Source organism: Erithacus rubecula (genome assembly GCF_903797595.1).
Source record: "Erithacus rubecula genome assembly, chromosome: 13".
Lineage (NCBI taxonomy): Eukaryota > Metazoa > Chordata > Aves > Passeriformes > Muscicapidae > Erithacus > Erithacus rubecula.
Genome location: NC_136665.1, coordinates 8,345,700 through 8,361,400, shown reverse-complemented (window position 1 = coordinate 8,361,400; position 15,701 = coordinate 8,345,700). Strand labels below are relative to the sequence as shown.

The window sequence follows — 15,701 nt, the reverse complement described above, 5'->3', positions numbered from 1 at the left end:
GTCAGGTGTTTTGTGTTCGTTATTCAGTTGGACACACAACTCCTCAATAGGATCCACAATGAGCACAAAAGGAGGGAACAGCTGAAGTTCATTGTCAGTTGCAAGGTAGCCACACAAGGCTACTGGTTTTAATTATTTTCACATTGTCCTGAATTTGATTGATCTAATAGGGCCCCAATCACTGCAGAAATTTGGTTCCACTGGGGACTGCTGTGGTAGATAGAATTTAAGTCCCCCACTCAGTAGGGGGAAGTTTTGTTCAGGCAGTACCTTCAATACTCAACTGTTTAAAATTGGAGGAGATTGTGCTGCCAATAAAAGGTTCCCTCACTGAATAACTGCCCTGTAGTTCTACTGGGAAAAGGTGATGGGCTGGGGGTGAATAGTTCTACAATCCCAGGGTTTGTACATGTCAAGTTTGCAAGTAGAGGTTGAGATCTAAGTAGGGAAGGAGATGTATTTTCTGCAACTGTAAAATTGAGAGGAGAACCTCAGCTGCCTTTAGGTAAAGTGCCTCATGTTAATACTTGTAAATAAAATTTTAGGATCTGGTTTTACTTTTCAGGAGTGAGGTTGGTATTTGAAAGCTTAATTCTTACTGAAAAGTCACTTGGACTTTAGCTCTGATGTGTCTAAAGTGATTTAAAAACCCCAAACCAGCATCTACAAATATACTAGTCAGTGCTCATTCAGCAGCATTTCTGTTTAACAGTCACTGTATATATTCACATGTACAATAGGGGTAGCAGTAATACTGTGCTTCCAACCAAGAAAATAAAGGGCCATTGATTAAAATTTTAAGTGTTAAACCTAATTCAAGATGTTTAAGTTGTATTTGCTACATACAGTTAGAACTTCCTGGAGTTTGAATTTTCCTAAGAAATATTTTTAACTCTGCAATATGTTGTAGAGTTGGTGCAAAAGCCTATTAATAGCCCTGTTTTGAGATGTGGAAACTGGAGAACTTCTGTGAGATGGGTGTTTCTACTATTAAATTATTTTAGTATTTTTTCCTCTATTTGTAACTATGATATTACAGCATCTGCCAGAGTAGCTTTATTTCTATCCTGAATAGATATAGGCTGTGCAGAACTGCTAAGTTATGTCATTACAGAAGAGGATATTTTCCTTGGGTTTTTTTTGCATTATAATACATAGTAATGAATTTCTTAATGGCCTCTTGTGTGTTCAGGTATATTCAAGTAATGCTGTTCCATCCTGTGGAAAGCATGTGATCATGTAAATTAATAATTAATTATACTAATAATTTTTAAAACCGTGATAGCAGACTTGGGTGATATGTCATGAGGAAAGCAAGACTGGAAGCTAGCATGTAGTGGAAAGTATTTTGTAATTCAGTTTGACAGGTATTTGTAGGTGAATATATAAACTGATAAAGAGGAAAGTTCAGTCCGTAAGTTAATGACTGAGGAGTGCAGCACCTCTGTGGACTAGACTGATAGGGCCTCATTCTGAAATCAAGAGAAAATTGAATTTTATTTCAATTTTTTCATTTGTTTGGAACTTTTTGTTTCTCTCAGGCTAAGTGCTTACTCGAAATCTGATCTACATGTCATGGTAAAGGCAATATTTATTGGTTTTTTAGTTTTGTAAACTTCAGTGTTAGTCAAGTAGCACTAGTTAAACAAAAAGGAATAGTTCAGGGCCAGGTTCAGTGACTAAAGCTGAAATACATTTCCCTGATTTTTAAAAATATTTTTATTTAAGCACACACCTGCAGTTGCTTAGTACAAATTATGCAGCAGGGTCCAAGCTTCTATTTGTATTTCTGTTTTAAAGAAATTAAGCACTAAATAACATCCATCTTCACAAAAACATGAAAGGGAGCTATCTGCTGCTGCTGAGGTCTTAATACCATGTGTGAGAAGAAAGAATTGGGAAGGATTAAGAGATGCACAGGAATTGAAGACAGTAAGTAATATTATGTTTTATATGTTATTTTGAATTATTTATAATTAGAATAAGTAAACAGAATGGTTCTAATAAATATGTTTTATACTTTTCTGTTTCCATGGTCAGTATAGCATAGACAGAGGAAATAAGACTGGAAAAACCTGCATGTCATATTTACTTGATTAGGGCCTTAGTGTGAGCTAATTGAAATGAAAAAAAAAATTGCCATTAGTTTCAGTGGGGGTTTCCAGAGCTCCTGATATACTGAGTTTTTAAGGTAGGAAACAAATAAACTGAAGTCTGCTAGCCAAAAATCTATTTCAAGATAGAAACTGTTGACAACTGCAAACATTAGACATACCATCACATGGCACCTTATAAATGAGTGGTTTAAGTTTTACAGCAGGCTGCTTTCCTCTAACAGTTGGCTGGAAGAAATGTCTAGTAGTTGATGGGAACCTCTTAGAATAAACAAAAGTTGTAATTTACTCATCTGATCTGGCTCTTTTTGTGATTAATGGCACCCACCTGCATCATGGCACCAAGGACAACACAGATGGTCCTGTGATTAGGCTGAAATGAGAACTTTCATCAGCTGCAAGGAAGTCAGCCTTAAGGACACAATTGTTATTACCCTTTGGATTTGGATTCTAGCATGGTCTTGAATGTAAGGAATGAATACTATTGAAGGGTTTGGATTATGTGACCCTGAGGTTCTTTGCATGGATGTTGTTTCTACTAATACAATAAGTAGATTAGCTGCAACATTCTGATTACTTTTCCCCTCTTCTCTTGAACTGCACGTTTTTCTAATAAGTCTTTTTGAGTACAATTTGGCCAAATATGTTTTTTCCCAAAGCTCTCCAATGATCTTGTGCATGGTGGGTATAGTATATTCTGCTGTTTGGCACTGGTAAGGCTGACAGTCCCCTGCAGATGTTCTGCTGCTCTGAGATGAGCTGTGATGGACTCTGTATCAAGTTCATTGAATGATAGCAGGCTTAATTCATTGCAGTATTATTGCAGCCTTATGGCCACTCTCAGTCTTTCCACAGTGATTATTCCTTGGAAAGAAAAATTCTGTTCCTTAGGCTGCTGGTCCTCTGTCAGGATGCTTCTGGCTTTTGCTGGCTATCACAAGGCCCTCAGTCTTTGCCAATGAATGAGTCACAAAAAAGATAAGGCAGAACCTGATGTTCCTTGTCTTTTCATATAGACAGGAACGGTGTGACATGTTGTTTAAAAACCTGTCAGCAGCTGACACAACTTAGAACAAAAGTCCTGTCATCATTAACAGTACGGAGACAGAATTGGATTTAGCAATATTGAGAAAGGTCTGTAAGAGATTCTTATTTCACACTGGATCCAAATTAAGGGCTAAACTGAAAATGGACACTTCTTGTGCTCTGAAGCATTCAGTATAGTGACCCACATTTTGTAGTATTTCTTACAGATGCAGACTGGCTAACTCCTGAATACTTTTTCAGATCAAGTGGAATTGTTTGTATACAAAACCATGTCCCTTCTTGTCAATTTCTCCAGGAACAGATTGTCTCTGTCCATATTTTTCATGGTTTTGAAACTATTTGAACAGAAATGTCTTCAACTAAGTATGCAGGTTTAAAAGCAATTGAAATTTGCATTTTAATCATGGTTATTCCATTACTTTGAACTCGGAAAAAGGTATTTGGCCTTTATTGCAATTATAGCAAGGTAGGTGGGTACTGTAAGAGAGTATCCCTTTTTTGGGAAATATAAAACTGTTATGCACCTGCTGGGAATTGCATTCTAGCATCTCTAACTAAATATTTGACAGCCAATTATTTCAATTATTTTATTCAGATACAGCAATAAAGGCATTATGCTAATTTTAAATATGATTGGTTGAAATCAATTTGCTTTGGCATAATTTTGAACAGTAATTCCATAACAGTTGTTCTCAATAATGTTTAATAGTGGCATTTATAGGTGCATGTGTGAGCAAGAGAGAAATAAAATAGAGATTATATTAAAGCAACAACAGATCTGAAGTGGTTCTTGAAATCATTGTTACTGCAATGAGATCAAGAGGACACAGATAAAATATGTTTGTGAAATTTTGTTGTGTAGGGTAAGGTATGAAGGTGCATTGAAGCTAAAGACCAAAGATGATCACTTGTAATTGTATACACAAAGTGATTAAATGGAGAAAAAAAAAAAAAGAGTAGAGGGAAAAATAGAAGAGGAACAAACCCTCTGTTCCTAGCATGGGAAGCCTGTGATGTTTATGGAAGTTTCTTCTACTCCCCTTAGTAAAAAAACAATAAAATCTCAGGAATAATTTTTAATGCAGTTTGCAGGTTTTTTTAAAAAAAAGGCTTTCAGGCTGTGCATAGCAGCTAATCTGTGCTTTTTTTCCCCTGCTTCATACTGCTTTTGAAAAAAAGTACAAATAAATATTGATGTCATCTTAATTTATTTTATGCTTAAGCCAAAACACAGATTCGGATTTCTGGGTTTTTTCTGTTTATGTAAATGCACGGATATAGCAATGGATTTTTAGACATTTTCTGAAGCACCTGTCTTTGGACATTTCTGGCCTTCGGTTGTACAGGGGCGAGAAGGCAATTTAGCCTGTGCATTTACGCAGACCTAGGTGTATTTTTAGGCAGTTTGACAATGAGTAACACACTTGCAGCCGTTCAGCTGGGTGGGACTGGAAGCGGCGGGCGGGCGGTGAATGGGCAGCGCCAGCGCTCGCAGGAATCACGGGCTGCGGTGCGTGTGCTGCTGCTGCTGCTGCCCCCGGCGGCTCCGCGCCGCGCCGCTGGAGCCCCGCTCCTCGGGAATGCTGGGAATGTTGAGTCAGGGACTGGCAGCCCCGACAGCCGCGCTCGCAGCTCGCTGAGGGACGGAACGACGAGGGACAGGGGCACACGAGCCTCCCCCGACTGCAGCAGGTTCCTTCTCTTCCCCCCTGGCAGGTATTGCGCGGCTCCGGCTCTCCCTGCCGCCTCCTCCCTCCGCGCAACTGGGATGCCAGCTAAACGTGATGTTGTAAAATCCATGTGAGGACGGAAGGCAGATGCAATGATTTGAAAGGTGAGAAGCTTAAATAAGAGATGGCTGGGATACATGACTGTAAATTTACTGTGATTAAGGAAATGCTGTATATTGCTTTTTACAATTGTCTGGTGGCTGAATCTGGAGATGAATTTGCAGAATAGGCTTTTTATATTGCTTTGGAAATGCGTTGGAATAAATGGGACCAAGTGCATATCTTATTCTGGTAACAGAGTGCCTCTCCCTACAGAATCGTCAACCAGAAACCTCTCTTGCAATTTCTATTAAAAGCAGCCGTAAGACTCTATTTTATTTTATTTTATTTTTGTGCCTAGTGCTTAAAAATATTATTGTTAAAGTTTTCTAGAGTAGAATTGATGAGCTTTGGAAATTCCTAGCTTTATACTTAAATAATGGATAATGTTTGGTGTTTAAAAAATCATGTCAGGAAAAAAGGTGAGAGATTTCTGCTCCCTTCTAGTGGCTGGCTATTTAAAACAGGCTAACAGGGTACTATTTTTCAGTTATATAGATAATGAATACTTACTAGAGTCCTTCATTTATGATGCTGTGGTTTAATTTTTATTTTTTAAGAAAAGATCATTTTAGGCTGGACAAGTGATGGATGTGATGCATGCGATGAAATCCATGCCTATGTTCACTAGGGATACATACATATTTTTCTGGGAGCACTACAGTAGTAATTTGATGGAGAAGGTTTTTTTTTTTTTTTTTTTTTTTTTTTTTTTTTTTTTTTTATTAGTGTGTGATTGATTTCTAGGCGGCTACCTGCTAAGCCTTGTGATGGATGGATGGATGGGAATCTACTCCCTTAGCGGCGAATTGCTCTTTCCCTGGTGATGGACGCGCCGGCCGACCAGTGGCATTGGCAGATACAAGCTCGTTGCACACGAGCGTGGCCAATAAGTGCAGCCAAGGGGAGGGCGAATCCTACTTGCCAGGGTTAGTTTTCTGGTCGGCTTTCTAAATCAGTGGTTTCACTTAGCTATTGTGCGTTCGGGATTTGTTTTTATTTCCATCCTCGTACCCCCAGCCCCACGTGCGTGTCCAGGGCGGCCGCCTCGAACGCGGCCCCTTCCCGGCAGCAGCGCCGGGCGCAGGCCCCGCTCCGGCTCCCCCTCGGAGGGCGGGGAAGGGAGGGAGGTTCCTCTCCATCAAGTCGCTTCGCCCCTGCCACTTGGTTTCCCCGTCGCCAACCGAGGACGGAGCAGATCCCCCGTGTCAGCCCCGCCGCCCTGCCCTGAGGGGAGATGCTGGCGATGCGCTGCCGCCCTCCTCCCTCCCTTCCCAGCGCTCCACAGCCTGGACTGGGGACGCGGGGAGAGCCTCCTGCGGCCCTTTCCCAGGCCGACCGCGGGGAAGCACCGGGGACTGTCCTCCAGGCTCCCTGCTCGGCTGCTCGGGCTGAGGGAGCCCGGCTGCCCGGCCCGTGCAGGCGGCTGTGTCGGGGCTGCGCGGCCCCGAAGCGATCCCTCTGCCGGGGAATTTCCTTGGACTCAGCCCATGGGAGGGCGGGGGATGGCGAACGCTCCCACAGCTCAGGTGAAGGGAACACCAGCCATAACCCCCCCAGCCGCAAATCCAGCGAAGCTCCCTCAGCCGCAGTCCCCTCACGGCCGCATCTGCCCGAGCAGCGCGTTCCCCGTTTCCTCCTTTCCCCGAATAAGGGAGGAGAAGGTCCTGTTTTGTCAAGGTCTGTTTCTGCACACGCAGAGTGTCTAATGGTTTATCCAGTTCCTTTAAGGAATATGTTTTTGTGGGAAAAGCTTCCTTAGTTTCTTGATGGAAGAAACTTACAGCCCAAGCCTTGGCTCCGTGGGTGACTGTGTTAAGGGCCATGTGTGAAACTAACTCCACATCTCAGTGCCTTAAAGGAAGCGTTTTTGCTACTGTTGTTTTTGTTTGAAATCTAGTGTAAAATGGCTTTCAAAGGCATCAAGGTGAGTTAGCGTTTTCACTTTTCCTAGAGGAATCTGGAAGGACAGGCTTTCTGTCCAGTGAGTGAAAGGAACATTATTTCTTCTTCCAAAGGCTCACTGAGATAAGGGCAGTCCTTGGGGTTTATGGCTGTGCAGGTTGAAACTACATGTTTGAACTATGAAGAAACCTTGTGCTGTGTTTTATGAGCACACCCAGGATGGCATAGATCTTCCAGTTAAGAACTGAGAAATTTCTTGTTTAGTGGTTGAGTGCCTTACTATATTAGTTATCCTTGTTCTTGTGGCTTGCCAGCATTTGGAGAAGACCCATCCCACCACCTCTTATCCTGTGGGTGGTTCTTCATCTCCTCTAACCCACTGGTGGTCCAGTTCTGGCGGATGGTGGTGTGAGATCCATTGTCCATGCTGGTCCCTCCTGCTGTTCCTTGCCTGCTCTGAAGGAAAAGTGTGGGCCATGTTCTTAGCAGCCAGATACCAAAAGAACATGTTCAACCATTTTAGAATGTTGAATATATGTGATACTTGGAGAATTAGCTATTCAGCATGTGTGTTTTTGTATAAGCATGTTGAGGGTGAAATTATTTTTTTTTGCTTTAGGAAGATGATTGTTACTCACCTTTGAAGGATGACTAAGAAAAAGGAGTGGGTTGTTCACCCCTCAAAGAGGGTGAGGCAGCCAGCCTGTGTATCACTTCCAAAGACAACATATGTTCCCCCACCTGTGTCTCTTAGGGTGTTTATTACATTTTTATCCACTATGATGCATTTGTTTTCATCTCTGTTTAATTTAGATTTTAATGCCTGGGATATATATATATATAGGATCTTAGTTAGATCCACCTAGGAAATATTATTCTGATAATAATTAAAAAAAATTGTGACCCTCTTATCTGTGACATTATATTTGTTTGGTTTAGGATTGTGTTAAAGTTATGTTTTGATTTAAGTCTTAGTTTTTGAATGATCTCATATATACTTAGCAGTGATGAGCTTGCTTCAGTGTATTTATATTTTGCAACACTATTGCTAGCTTATTTTGTACTAAGTCTTGGCAGAAGGGTAAGAGCTATTTGAAAGTAAAGTGACTTTATAATTTCTTATTGAGGGTCATAGTTGAAACTAAATTCTGAAAATGAACTGTGTAGTGCTGCTTCTTCTGAGTGATACTTTCACATTAAGAAAATACAAAGGCATATCAGCAGAAATATCAGTTAAATGCTTTTCTGGAGCATTTAGGTTTTAGTCACTATAGAAAGAAACAATCTTTTTAAAGTCTTTTTGCGATTAAGCGAGATGGATTTATGTTGGTTTGTTACTGCTTTTAAGATGTAAAAGAAGCAAAACAACCCAACCTTGTTTCCTTGGAAAGCAGCAGTCAATTACTTGTGAAGGTTTCTGAGCAGAGATATCCGATGTATGAGAGAATGTAGGTGTCTGATGAATGAGCACTGTGGAATTTAAATTTTGTTGTTGTTTTCTTGGTGGTTGATTTCAGGGATTTTTATGATTTATTTAATGATAATGGATTTTTAGATTCCAGCTCTGGAATATCTTAAGGAGCCAGGATTTTTTTAAAATAATGGCAACAATTAGGAACCACATGTCCTTTCAGGGACAGTTTGTCAGGTGCTGAGCTCTGCCAAAGAAGAGAGGAGAAGCAAAGCTGTTTTAGCATTTCTCTGAATAAAGCTTCATTACTGCTACACCACTTCTCTTCACAGAAACTTGAAATTTCTTCATGATATTAGAAATTTAGACTTTGCAATGGGCAGGTTACGTGTTGTCCCTTTACTTGAAAATGAGAATAATGAGCGAGATGTGTAGAGTTAGAATTTCTGTGCTTTTAGGAAGGCAGAAGGAATGTGTCTAAGAATTTGAGGTGTATGTTAGAGTTTCAGGTTGGGGTTGGATGTGTGGGAGCCTTTAACATTTTGAATGTTTAGCAAAGCTGGAGCTTTTCTGTGAAAATTTAAGATTAGGTTTTTGAAAGGCCATACTTGCTTTCTAGGTTATCTTAACTCATTCCAAGAGTGGCATTCACTGGAAATGTTTCAGACTAGGTGTCATGTGGCTCCCTTAATGACCAATGTACTTTTTATTTTGTTAAAATACCCCACTTTCAGTAAATAATCTTTGATTTTTTCCTTTAATACTTCCCACTACTTGTCCTGCTCATTATTATATTCCTCTAACTGAAGCCACAGTGCAGATGTAGAATCCAGCAGCTAAATATGACAAAAGTTGAAAATTGAGACATTTTTCCAAGTGATTTAACTCTAGAAGGTATCTCACTGTGTGGGAAATGTCGTGGGACATTGAATGGAGTGAAAAAATTGATGAAAGTGCTGTATATACAAATATATATTGCATAGGTATGTGTGGAAATGGTGTGCTGTAGTTTCAGGAGGTACTGTGGACTTGGGGTGGGAAGCCACTGGAGAAATCACTATAGTGATTGCTTAGTTGGATATAATGTGCAATTTATTTTGAAGGAAATGAAAGAAATGTAACAAAAATCTCTGCCATTTCTGAATTTAGTCCAAAAGTGCATTTTGCACAGAGCATTGGTAATGTGTGGGGCAGTCTCCATCCCAGTGAATAACTCAGCTCACTTAGGATGCTGATTAATGGGACAGAATCTTCTCCCTACATTGGGAGGTTTACAGAGCACATCTTGGCTGCTTTATTCAAATTCCTTATGGGGGTTTAATATGTCTGTGCTTGTGGTTACACTATTTGGTGTGTTTGGATTGTTTCACTGCAAGACTTGGAGGCCACAGTACTTGAATTCTCAGGAATGGATTTTCCTTTGTCAGATATGAGTTGAGTCCTGTTAGAAATTTGGCTATTGCCCTTTCAGTTTTCAGTTATCTAAACACTTTTCATGCTCAGTAAAATTAATTTACTGGTAATCTGCTTAAATATATATTTCATTAGCTCTTGGCATGTGCAGTGTCTGAATTATTAATTACTTTATAAAACAGTGCAGGTCTGTGTTATTTCTGTGATAGTGAGGCTTTTGACTTTTCTGTATTGCATTCTTTTCCTCAAAATATATTGCTGAAATACAGTTCTTACCACTTATGAACAGTTCAGATTAGTGGACAAATATGACCTGATAAATAAAGCACAGTTCTTTTTTGTTGACTTATGTCCAGTAATAGTGGAAGAAATGGGTACTCTCAGGGGCTTCTCTGGAAGAGAGTTTGCTGTGTAAAGCAAGTTTATTTTTGATGGCTGAGTCTTGGCAGTCATGATGTACCTCAGCTTTCATTTATGGACCTCATTTGAAATCTGCTCAAATAATTTGTTTTTCCTTAAGGAAACAGTTACAATAAAGTCTGTTGTCAACTTCAAATGTTAAGTCAGATGCTTGTGAGGACTTAAAAATTGCACTTGTGAACTGGTGTGATTGTGCTTTGCTTAGTGTGAGCCCAAAGAGGGCAGATTGGGCTGTGCTATGAAGTTATGAGCTATCCACCAAGTGCTTGGGGAACTCTTCAACTTTTGGTGAAAAAATTAATAAATAAAAAGGCAATTCCTGAAGTGCAGTGTCTTCTAATGGCTCCAGGATGCTGATTCTATGATGAAAGCTAATCTGCTAAATCACTTGCATCACTTACAGAGCCTGTAAGTTCCTTGGACAGCTTTGATCTGATGTGGCTGAAGCACAGCCAAGGTTTTTTTTTGGCTTGGTACTGAAACATGCATGCTCTTGCATCTGACCAAAGAGAACAGAGGAGAGATGTTCTACAGGTTTTTAAATTTTGATGATTTCAAAGATGCTGAATGCACAAATATGCTTCTTGTTTTGCAGTCAGAGTAGGCATATTGCTGTTCTAGAATCCAATAAATGTAAGATGAGAATGGATATTTAGGCTTGCTAAATATCCCAGTATTTAAGTAACTGCTGGAGGCTGCTCAGGTAGTCTTAATAGCTGAACCTGTGACTATTTTGTGACCTTTTTAATGAGATTGGAAACTTTGTAGCAAAAAAATTATAAAAATATAGCTTTATCTTGCAAATGTGTAGCATTCATGAGAGTAGCCCTAGTGGATGCAATTGAAAGTACTCCATTGTGTGGGAGTATCTCTGGTTTCTGAAACATTAAGACTTATAAATGCATCTTAAACTTACAAGTATGACATAATTGTAAATGACAATATTTGTAAGCATACTCGATGTGAAAATAGACAAGTTTGCTGGTCAAACTACAAACTCAGTCAATTTCCTTTTACACTATTTTCAGTTCTTAGGTTATTTTACTAAAACAAATGTAGTCTTTAAGATGTGTTTAATATATATATCACCAGCCTTTTGTTTTGAAGAATTGGTATAAATGCTGACAGTATAGGAATGACAGAACAAGTCTGGTCTTTCAGATTTTTTCTAGAAAACTTTTAGGTTTTCTTAAATCATGGTTATTTTTAAGCTCTAACTTCTCAAAGGATAATTCAGTCTATAACTGTTTCTGTAAATTATTTAGTCATTCAAGTTAGGTAAATGCTGACAAAAGCAAAGCATAACTGTGCTAATAATTAGGCATGACTTTCAAGTAATGCTGAAAAATGTTGTATACTTTTACATCTTAATATTTTTTCCCCAAAGAAGACTTTTTTACTAAAAATTCAAGACATATGATTGTTGTTGTTCTTCTTTAATACTTATTAAATGAAAAGTACTGTTTGCCTGTTTTACCATGTGTCTTAGAATAATCCTCCACAAAATACTGTGAATGCAGGCTTGTGTTGATAAATGAGAATTCTTATTGAGAAGAGAATAAAAGGCAAGTGATTAACAATTGCAGGATGGATGGCATGATGAATACAGACTAGGATGCAGAATTTAGCACACAAGACACCTGCATACCTGCAAGGACTGAAATGTTAGGAAATATTTCTCTGGATATCTTAAAACTTTCCAGGTCTTTGGAAATAGATCTGTATCCTGGGAAGGTCATTATGGTGCAAGGAAGTTGAGAACCAAAAAAACTGAAGAGGGACAAGCAGTGTTTTAGAATTTGTGTTTCTGTCCCATGTTGCTTGTGATTCACACCATCCACCCTCCCACCCATCAATAAAAAATAGAATCCCAATGGTAAGAGTTGCAGAGAGCAGATGGGCAGCAAAACAGTGACACAGTGAGTGTGGGACTGGGAGCTTCAGTCAGTTAAAAATGAGGAGTTTTACCCTGCACCTCTGAAACTCTTCACACCACTGTTGTGCTTGTGCTTCGTATTTTAAACAAAGAGTGACACTAAATCCCCCCTTCTGTGGAGGGACTGCACGGTGAGAAATGCTCAGCACTGGCAGGTAACTTGTACAGACTGTACGTGGTTGTGTTTGCCCAGATTTGGCAGATAGGCTGCCCTATAGCTTTTTATAAAAATACAATGTGTTCTCTGGCATAACAATTAAAATTAGATGTGATGGTTCTGTCTTTGCTTGGCTATGGAAGGCTTTTTTTTTTTTTTCTTTTGCTTCTATTTTCAGGCCTTTAATATTTCACACAATAGAAAAATAAAATGAAACAAGTTTGGAATTTCTCACCTCTGTTAAGCATCTTAGAAAACATCTAAACCCCAGGAAACCTTGTCACATGCAGGAGTTCAGGGAAGAATTAGTTTAATGTTAGAGATAAAAGGTTAAGAATTAGAGTTTGAGCAACAAAGAGACTTAACTTGAAGGTTAGAAGGAGGTGTAAACTGGTGGGTTTTAAATACTACTTATATTATTTAAAGCCTATTCCTAACTATTCTGATGTTTTAAAACAATTGCAATATCTCAAACGTTGTAATAAGGAGAAAAATGCCTTGAAAGATATGCACCTCTCTCGAACACTAGGCTTGTTTTAAGTCCATGAAGCTTGTATGAAAGAATTTAAAAAGTATTGTTGACCCCTCATTTAAGTACATTTGAGAATAATATAATTGACAATCCTGATAATGGTGTCAGAATGCTTGTTTTTCAAGAATTTCAATATGGCATTTTGAGCAAATATCTCAATTGGTGGAGTTTTCTGATTGCATGACAAGTGTTCATTGCTGTCACTGCACCTGACAGCATTAGAATGCCTGCCAGTTTTATTTCCCATATATGTCATTAGATGCATATTGAGCAGCCACTCCTGCTTTTGCCTTCATATTTTCTTCTGTGTGAAAGGGAAATGAAAGGCAGGCCTAGTGAACTGTTCCTGTGAGGTGATAAATGCCAGTTCTTCCATTTAGCACTGATGGGACTTCTTTGAGAGCTGTTCATGACCCTGATTAAAATAGGCTTTAGAATTAACTTTATTTACAACTGCCTATGAGCAATTTTTACAGCAAGCTACAAGAGAGGATAAATTAATGTCTGTTGACTAGTAAAAAGAAATGTATTGTGCAGACTGTAGTATAACTTAAATTTACATAAAAAATGCAGATTAAGGATACTGTAAGGAACCTAAATGAAAATGTTGCTTTTGAGGTTGTCAGGTATGCTCCTGGTCTTCTGTGTACAGACACTTTTTGTTGTGACGAGAGTATTAAAAAAGATATTATCAAAATAAAGAAATCATTATTGTTTTCTAGAGCATAATTTTATGGAACAGATCTTTTTCTGCTTCCTTTTGTGGTGCCTCAAAGTGCAGTCCTGGCAGAGAAAATGGGAGCATTATGTTCTGCATCACCTCTTTTTTATTTTTTTTCTATTTTGCTTCCTTTGGTTTATATGTGGGGACCTGTATAGTACTAAACAGTTTTAGACAGTCTGGAATCAGATTATATGGTGACAGTTAAGTGCAGAAATTATCATTGTTTGGGGAGGTTAACTCAAAACAAGAGGTTTCCTTAAAGCTTTGGGTACTTTCACAAATGCTCAAGCTCTTGGCTCAATGTTAATACTGGCAAGTAGTTGTGCAAAGCTATTAAGTATTTGGCTGATACCCAAACTTCCTGCTGACTAGGTGATTCAGGCCACAGGAGGGGACACTAAAAGCCTAAATCATCCCTCAGCATGGAAGTGTGTAACCAGTGAAAATCAGAAATTACAGGGTACTGTGTATACAGTATTTCAAGCAAACTCTGTAATTATGTTAAATGCAGAAGTAAGGATTTGAAAACTACCTTGAGTGAGATCTTCTAGTAGCATCATGTTAGAATCCTATGCTCCAGGCTTCTATAGAAATAGAAAGCTAAAAGACAAATAAAATTAATTGTCAGTCTTCAGCTATGTGGGTAATGTGAACCCATGATGTTGCTGTCTGCAGAGTGCAGTTGGTCAGGTGGGGCAGGAATGTGGAAAATAAGGTGAGTTGAAGTTGGAACAGGCATCAGGAGGGACTTTGGCATCAATAATACCAGATTTGCTGGGGTTTGCAAGGCTGATGAGAGCATGGGGCAAAGTGTCTGCCCTCCTGCCCCCAGCTGAGAATGCATGCTTGTTTTTTCTGCATCCTAAAAAATCCATATGAAATACAGCTCTGTTTGCAATGCAGAATAATCAGCTCATGATTATAGAGGTTAATTTTGCATCATGTACATTAAAGGCATTTCTTTAAAATAAAATATTGAGCCAAGTAGGTGAGGATCTGTTGTTTTTTGGTTGTGTTTTTTGTGTTTGTTTTTTTTTTGGTTTTTTTTTTTGTTTTTTTTTTAAAAAAACTCAACTCTTATAGAAAATGTGTGTAGTGGATCTGCAGTATATCCCTACCAGACTGAATGAAGCTGGGTGACTTTCTTTTTTCTCAGAGAGGGTTTTAGGGAGTTATGACCTTTATGACTCTGTTGTCCTGGCTACTGCAACACCTAGAGCTTGGGTAAAAAGTTATTACTTGAGAGTATTAGTATTCCTTCTTCCCTGTCCAACTAAAATAGCAATATAAAATAAATTAATATTTCAAAAAATAATTGACTATCTATCACCTGTCCCCTCTAAGGCCAACTAGAATGGCTCTGTCAGATGGTTCTGTGGGAAGATGTGATCTCTTCTCTCATTTTCTCCAGGGAGTAGATGATGATCAGTGTGGCAATTGTTGAGATCCTGAGGCTGATATTGCTTCTTCATGTCTCCAATTCCTGATGTGTTGAGACACAGTAAATCTTCCTGAAGCTAGGAAGGTTCCATGTATAAGCAGTAATGGGCAGAAAATAAAGTAGATGCTTTTCTCCCTTCTTTCATAAAGCAATGGTGTATGACTTGTACTTGTCTGAGATTTTACAGCCATAAAGGAAGGCCCCAGTTTTATCCTTAAGAAGTACACACATTTAAAAAACATATTTTCATGTGTTTGCCTTTTTCTGAGGTGCTTGCAGGAAAGCCAGTGTGTATAATTCAGGTTGTAGAAGGGTAACAAACTGCAAATGGAAATGGAGAAGTTCTAAGAATTTTTTTAGTCCAGATTTTCAGCTTTTGATCTGAGAGCTGTCCTTAGTAGTTAAAGTATGAAAGTCAAGCATGTCATCAGTGTGTTTGTGTGTGCAACACAGAGGTGTCTGTTTTGATTGGAGTACTTCTAGGGGGAATGTAAAAGAAATTGAAAATGCTGTGGAGGTAATAACACTTTGGTTGGTGGTATTTTACTTCTTTTTCCTGTTGCTTTCAGAATTTTCACAAGCTTACAGTAGCTACAGTATTCAATCAGCATTTAAACATTATTGAAAAGTTCAGTGAGAAGTTAGCCTTGCTTTGGATAAGGAATGAGGATCCTTCTTTCAGTAGAGATCAGCGGTAAGCACTGAAGTGCAAAGCAAGACAGAAGTGTTCTCTGACTTCCAAAACTTCACACAAGTTGAGAAAATAAGGACC

The 15,701-nt window shown here is 38.9% G+C and overlaps 1 protein-coding gene across 4 annotated transcripts in view; it reads left to right on the top strand.

The window, feature by feature from the left end:
- Window positions 1-234: 234 nt before the first annotated feature.
- The window catches only part of ERC2 (ELKS/RAB6-interacting/CAST family member 2), a 400,862-nt gene continuing 385,395 nt past the window's right edge, over window positions 235-15,701 (top strand). For 2 of the 4 annotated variants that reach the window (XR_013775763.1, XM_079317392.1), the window contains exons 1-3: window positions 235-505; window positions 1,801-1,932; window positions 4,878-4,995. The gene's annotated coding sequence lies outside the window, so the exon portion shown is untranslated. Of the gene's footprint in view, window positions 506-1,800; window positions 1,933-4,590; window positions 4,996-15,701 lie in introns of those variants that run through there. The other 2 variants (XR_013775764.1, XR_013775765.1) reach the window with 1 other exon arrangement.